General features: G+C 45.4%; 1 non-coding gene across 1 annotated transcript; it reads left to right on the top strand.

Annotated features, from left to right (window-relative positions):
• Positions 1-6,205: 6,205 nt before the first annotated feature.
• On the top strand, positions 6,206-6,278 carry TRNAK-CUU (transfer RNA lysine (anticodon CUU)). Its single transcript has one exon. It is a non-coding gene; the product is annotated as a tRNA-Lys (tRNA).
• Positions 6,279-7,564: the final 1,286 nt, after the last annotated feature.

The following is a 7,564-nucleotide window of genomic DNA, read 5'->3' as shown; positions in this document are numbered from 1 at the left end:
CTGCTGGGACGATCCAGGCAGAAACAGAGCTCCCTTTGCAGGATCACGTGTGCACCTTGGAGGCCAAAGCAGATTCTGGAGTCATGTTACTTCTGATGTCCCAAAACCAGATAGAAGTGCATGTCTCTGAAAGTTTCCATGTTTGAGGATGTTTGATTTGGAAAGTTCTGAGCCAGCAGGGAATTGTTTTTGGAAAGTCTCTCCTAGCTAGGAGGCAGGAGAAATGGTAGCTGCAAACCTCTCTTGCAATTTTTAAAACTGTGATTATATATATATGTGTGTATACAACACAAAATTTACCATTTTAACCATTTTTAAGTGTACAGTTCAGTGGCATTCACATTTTTGTACAGCCACCGTCCATCTCCAGAACTCTTTTCATCTTGCAAAACTGAAACTCTGTCCCTTAAACACTTACTCTGATCCCCCTACCCCCAGCCCTAGGCAACCAACATACTTTCTGTCTCTATGAGCTGGACTCTTCTAGGTGTCTCATATGACTGCAATCACACAGTACTTGTCTTTTTGTGACTGGTTTATTTCACTGGCATCGTCTTCCAGATTCACCCATGCTGTAGCCTGTGTCTGACTTACCTTCCTTTTAAGGCTGAATAATATCCCATTGTATAGATATACCACATTTTGTCTATCTATGTGTCCCTCGGTGGACATTTGTGTTGCTTCTCTTGCGATTTTAAATCAGATATTTCTTATTAGCCTATTTTCTTTCAAAAGGAAATTTCAGAAAATTTTGTCCAACAACACTTAATATCTCAGTCAGCTGGTTATGATACTGACTCTCTGTCCTGCTCTGTATATTACCACTTTTTATATTACACATTGCTTTCTGTCTTCAAATGCACCCTAGATTACTCATTACTTTATATATGATCTTTGCAGTGTTTCTCTTATAAAGAAAGGGTTTTGTGACCGGAGGTGTTACTACAAAGCTAGTGAAGCAAAAGCTTCAGCGTCCCTCACCTAAGAGAACCCTTTCCAAGGCCCTGGCCATTTTGTAATTGTAACTTTATATTATTTTTATTGATGAGGGTCCCAGACTTGCGTGTCTGTGAGTCCGCACGGAGTGGAGGTGGGAGATTGGGTCGCCTCTTCTCAGGGATTTCTCAAGGTTTACTCCTCCGACAAACAGGGAGAACTTTTGCTGTCAAGTCACGGGTTCTACCTCCCGCCATGCCCTCCCCCCCACCCCCATTTCCCTTTCCAAATCCTTCCCACTGTTACAGTTTCTGAAAACAGCTGTGCTCAGCAAAGAGGAAAACACAGCACAACTGAGACGATGGCCTCAGTGGTGACGAGAATCTGCTGTTGGATTTTTAACTTTTGCTTCATTTTCCCTAAAGTCATCCAACTCTAGCTGCTCTCCTGACCTTAGCCGGGGGCGGGGGGCATTGCCCAGCACCCCTCCCATCTTTGCTCATTCTGCCTGTGCACACATCACCCTGGCCGGTCCACATGTGTCTGCTCTGAACCCACAGAGACCTAAGGATAAATCAGATCGTCTGTGCAGAGAGAAATCGGGTCCTGTGCTGCAAACTGATGGATAATCCATGTGTGTTTGTAATGTGCTTTCCTCCCTTTTAACACCATCCTTCCACCCAGACCCACCCCTAGAACAATGGGAAACAAGAGTCCCTTCCCCTTGGCCCTGCTAGTCGCCTCCCAGCAGCTGAGACCAGGGGAGAGCAGGTGGTGGAGGACCTTGGCTGGGTGGGCAGGGGAGGGAGAGAAGCCCCCCAGGGAAGGAGGCTGGATTTTGGCGACAGATCCACATAATTGCCGCCTTCAGAGAGAAGGAACTGCAAACAATAAAAATCTATATTTTTAATGCAGAAAACAGGACCAGATTCACTTGGGGAAGGTCTGTACCTGGATGGCTACCTCACACAGTTCTCTGCATCTGCTCTGAGCTGCCCCAGTGGTACCCGGCCCCCGCGCTGATTTTTCAGACTTGGGGTGTTGTGACCCCACCGTTAACTCCCAGGGAGAACCCAAAAGCCATCTGGAGAAGGACTCTGTACTTCTCTATTTCCAAAAATTGAACAGAAATGGTCTTTCTTAGGAAAAAAATGATATTCAACTATGTTTTATTACTTTGAAAAATGTTTAATATAGAGAAAAGTGCACAAATCATAAATATACAGTTAGGTATTCACAAGGTAAATTCAGCAAAGAAATCAGAATAGTGTACAGAAATGTAGCCTAGAGAGAGAACCCAGAAGATGCCTCCACCCCCCGCCCTCTCCTACCCTTGTCCTCCTTCCCTACCACCAGCCCCAGCTAACCAACCATGACCCTAACTTCGGACACCACAGAGGAGCTTTGCCTCTTTTTGAATTTTATCTAAATGGAGCTGTAGTGCGTGAACTCACTCTTTGCTGATGTACTGTGCTCACATTTTGTTTGAGATTCCTCTCTGTTTTGCATGTAGCTGCTGTTTGTCCGTTTTCGTGGGTGTATAGTATTCCACTGGGTGATCATACCACAACTTACTTTTTCATTCTACCATTGATGGGAATTTGAGTCATTTCAAGTCCTGCTGCAAACATTCTTATCCATGTCCTTTGGAACATAAAGAAGCATTGGGAGGGAATATTTCTAGGAATGAAATTACTGGATCAGAGGGCATTTCAAAGTTCAGCTATAATAGAAACTGCAAATCAACCAAACCAATTCATTATTCAATGAGTTTTTGTCCAGCAATACCAAGGGCTCTGACTCTAAAGGAAATAAAAGAGGAAAGACAAGATATAGCCCCACTCTCCAAGGATCACAATATGGTCAAGGGATCCACTCATGAAAGAGTCAAAAGATACTACAACTTAAATTTAATTGAGCACCAAACTGAGGTTATCGATACCAAGTGTCATAGGACCAAAGTCACAGGTAGGAGCCAGGCCTCTTTCCTCCTGACAACAGTGAGGAAAATATCTATATAGTGAAACACAGGCAGGGGTTTGTTGAGTTCATCCCCTTCCTGATATCTACTCTGCAAGCCCCAAAGGGCTCTGTTCTTTCTCTGCAGCAGCTTTGCCTCTCTGCCTTTGATTCTCACCCCACATGTAGAAGGCCTTAGTACTATGGACTGGGTACCATAAAATGGAAAGTAATAAAATAATAACAACATAGAGATTTCTCTTTACAGAAATTTCAGCCAAGTTATTTGAATCAACCTTCCCCATGAAAACAATCAGCATTCTAGATTAAATATTCAAAACACTACCATAACGACATGAAGTTACTGACAAAGCAGTAAAAAACTACCAGGCCAAAGCCTCTGGTGAAGGGGAAACTCAGAGATAAGAAGTGCCGAGGCCAGTTCTGCCCTGGGTCCTTGCTGTGCTGAGCAGAGCAGAGGAAGAAAGAAAAGGAAAGCAAAAACTGCCCTTAAGAAGTTGTGATTGTGAGCTCTTGTGTGACTGTGACTCTCACAAGGATGGGCATCACAGTCTCACATTGCCTGGGTGGTACAGGAGACCTCATGATTTAACATGGTCCCAGACTGTAGTTCCTGGGCGTGCGTGGATTACTGTTTCCTCAACATAGGTCCATAAACACTGCAAAGACAATGAGCAGCACACAGTCAAAAATAACCAAGCACATAGGAAGCAAGGCATCAGAAACAAACAAACAAAGCCAACAAAAACAATAAACAGAACAAATATATCTTTAATATTTAGATATTGGAATTATCAGACAAAGATTATCAAACAACTATGCTCCCTGTGCTTAACAAAATAAAACGGGCTTGAAAATATCTGCAGGTAACAGCAATCTATAAAAAGTGACCCAGCATATTTGAAAAAGAACCAAATAGAACTTCTAGAAATAAAAATACAATGTCTAAAATGTAAAATATTAATATAACTAAAGAAAGAATGATTAGATTTCATAAAATTCAAGACATCATAAGATGCACTATTATTTTATAAATACTGGGAAGAAAATAATTTTTTTTTTTTTTTTTTTTGGCTGCATTGGATCCTCACTGTTGCACGCCAGCTTTCTCTAGTTGTACCAAGCGGAGGCTACTCTTTGTTGTGGTGTGCAGCCTTCTCATAGTGGTGGCTTCTCTTGTTGTGGGGCGAGCACAGGCTCTAGGCCTGCGGGCTTCAGTAGTTGTGGCGCACAGGCTTAGTTGCTCCACGGCATGTGGGATCTTCCCGAACCAGGGCTTGAACCCATGTCTCCTGCACTGGCAGGTGGATTCTCAACCACTGCGCCAGCAGGGAAGTCCCTAGAATTTTTAATTTACACTTATTATAAGAGCGCTTCTGGACTTAATTAAAAAATCTATACTGAAATATCACATTCGTGGAAGCCTAATAAAAAGGAAAATATGATTGAAATAAACTAGTTTAAAATGTTCCTAAAACTTCTTTGCAGCCGGAGTGTGATTCTTTCAGGTCATTTTAACTCAAAGTTTTGACTGTTTTTCACAAGCTTGAGATGCAGCATATCTTAGAACGTGCCCCATGATTGCTTTCAGGATCTTCTTCTAAGCTCCTAAGACCCATTCTGCAAGTTTGATTCTGGTGCTTTCATGATCTTATCAGAAATGCCCAGTTTATAAAAGGTTTTCCACTGAAGTTCAATTGCATGGAAAGGCTTCAGATAATGAAGGCGACTCAGATTCCTTCCTTCCTTAAACTGTCTTGTTTATTGATTGAAACATCAGAGAGCTGCAGTGATCAGTCCTGTGGCCAGGAATAGCAGCCATATTCACACCCAGACAGGGGCAGTGATTGCCTTCAGCTGTAACACGGCCCTATTTCAGGATGTTAAAATGTGAAAAAAGTGTAGCTCCTAAGCAGAGAAAACATGGTAGGTGAAGACCTGCTCACGAACTTTTGTGGTCTCCTTACTTCTCCTGCATCCAGTCTGCGGGGCTTTGGCACCTCGCGTTTTATGATCCCACCTCCCCATTCTTCACCACTCGGTTCCTCCAGCTCTGCCCGGCTGAGCCTCAGGTGCTCTGAGGCCTGGGTGTGGGAGAGACCCAGGCCTCCTTCTCCCCTTTCCCGGCTCCAGGCTATCTGGGCTCCCTGCTGCCACCACTGCAGTGTCGTCCTCTTACTCACTCTCCTATGTCTCTGTCTGCAGCCCCTCCTGACCCAAGCCAGTACCTGCCCTGGTCCCAACTCGCCTGACTGCACTGAAACATTGCAGTGCCTGGAGGCCCCAGTGGCACAGGGGCCAGGCCACCCTTAGGTGCTTCCTAGCTGAACACCCTGTGAAGCTTCCTTAGCTCCTTGGTACTGACAGGAGTCAACACACAGACAAACAATTTATCAAGTGGTAGTCATGAACTGAGTGCCTTATGGACAATAGACATCTCTTAAATGTCTGCTCTCGGGCCCTGTGAGAGGAGCTCCGAGGGAATCCTCCGGAGCTGGGCCTCCTGGTCTTGCTGTTGAGTCCAAGATCATCCTGCTAACCGCAAAACAGGCCAATAAATTGAGAGACAAGTTGCTGGGGCAGGGAATAGTGACTTTATTTGTTATTTATTTATTTATTGTGGTTCGCGGGCCTCTCACTGTTGCGGCCTTTCCCGTTGCGGAGCACAGGCTCCGGATGCACAGGATCAGCAGCCATGGCTCACGGGCCCAGCTGCTCCGCGGCATGTGGGATCTTCCCGGACCAGGGCACGAACCCGTGTCCCCTGCATCGGCAGGTAGACTCTCAACCACTGCGCCACCAGGGAAGCCCGGAATAGTGACTTTATTTGGAAAGCCAGCAGACCGAGAAGATAGTGGACTCCTGTCCCAAAGAACCGTATTCCCCGAATTACAGCTCAGGCTTCTTTTATACTAGAAGGGGAGGGGGTAAAGTCCTTGTTCTGGCCAGTGTTAATGTCTTCCTTCCTGCAGCCATTCACAAGTGGGCCTGGTCAGGATGTTTCCTGTGAGCTAAACAAAGGTATTGTAGCTTAACGCTCATTACCTGGGAGGCAGTGTTCCCAGAGATGAGCCATTATGCATAATTTAAGCTTATAGGCAACATCCCTTTAGTGATGAACCCGTAATAGAATACAAAGGTTCTTCCCTATTACAGTCTCTGTCCCCCAGGCACCTACCTGGTGCGGCCTCTACCCCACTACCCTGCCCCCACTGTGAGAGCAGTGCACGATGGCATAAAGGGATTTTGAAGTCCTTAGGCAGTGTTTAAAATGGTACATTTGGGGAGTTCCCTGGTGGTACAGTGGTTAGGACCCTGCACTCTTACTGCCAAGGACCCAGGTTCAATCCCTGGTTGGGGAACTAAGATCCCACAAGCCACACAATAAAATGGTACATTTAAATTTTAATCATGTATTCGGTAGGTCTGAATGAAGCAATTCATAATGGCATTTCAATTGTATTTTTCCCCTCCCAACTGACTCAGGCTTCAATTTTTCAACATAGGACAGTTTATCTTCTTATTATGTTCCAGGCCCTATGGAAATAGGATCCCAAACAAGATTGCTTTGTACAGCATTATGTGATGCATCTATCAAAATTCTGAGAAACGTGCTTTTACGTGCCATTTACGCATTGTTTCTATCCAACCGAAGTTATTAAAGGCTTCCATCCACAATTGAGAAGAGAAGCGTGGTTTTTCCATTGGCCAGTCTTTTTGGAAATAGAACATTTATTTGCAGACTTTCCTTCTCAGCAGCTTCACCTTCTCAGAAGCATTCTTAGCTATGAACTCCCTGGAGTTTGATGAATCTCAGGAAGGAAAGGCTTGAGGTCTGTGTATGAGTCTCCTACTCCTGCTGTAACCAAGTACCTCAAACCTGGTGGCTTAAACAATACAAATTTATTATCCTGCAGTTCTGGCGGTCAGAAGTCTGACACAGGTGTTCCCCAGGCTAAAGTCAGGGTGTGAGCAGGGCTGCATTCTTCCTGGGGATGCTGGGGGAGAGTCCATTTCCTTGTCTTTTCCAGCTTCTAGAGACCCTGCATGTCTTTGCTATGGTCCCTTCCTCCATCTTCAAATCCAGCAACGCTGCATCCCTCTGATCCTTCCTCCCCAGGTGTATCTCCCTCCTACTCTCCTCTCTGCCCACCCCCCCGCTTCCACCTTTAAGGACCCTTGTGGCTACATCAGTCCCGACCAGACAGTCCAAGGTCATCTCCCTGTTCTAAGGTCAGTTTATAAGCAACCTTAATACCATCAGCAGCCTGAATTCCTCTTTGCCAGGAAACAGGACATATTCCCAGGTTCTGGGGATTAGAATGTGAGCCTCTGGGGGGCCATTACTCTGCCTCCTTCATTCTGGATAACGTGAGATGAGCAGACCATGACGAGAGCATGAACCTTAGAATGACTCCCTGACCCAAGCACAACGCGGGAAATAGCCAGGGGATATTTGCTGAGAGCCAAGAACCCATGTTAATGACAAGAGCTGTCTCGTCACTGTCACTGGCCTATGTTAGTGAACAGAGAGTCCAGGTGCTTCTATCACAGACGGATGTGCCAACTCAGTGTGGCTCGTGCTTTCAGCATAGTTTAAAATGTGGCGGGGCTTCCCTGGTGGCGCAGTGGTTGAGAGTCCGCCTGC

Source organism: Delphinapterus leucas, chromosome 16 (genome assembly GCF_059928025.1).
Source record: "Delphinapterus leucas isolate spDelLeu-1000000601 "Yukka" chromosome 16, BTC_Dleu_Yukka2, whole genome shotgun sequence".
NCBI classification, from domain to species: domain Eukaryota; kingdom Metazoa; phylum Chordata; class Mammalia; order Artiodactyla; family Monodontidae; genus Delphinapterus; species Delphinapterus leucas.
The sequence above is the reverse complement of the archived record's forward strand: the minus strand, read 5'-3'. Positions and strand labels throughout refer to the sequence as shown.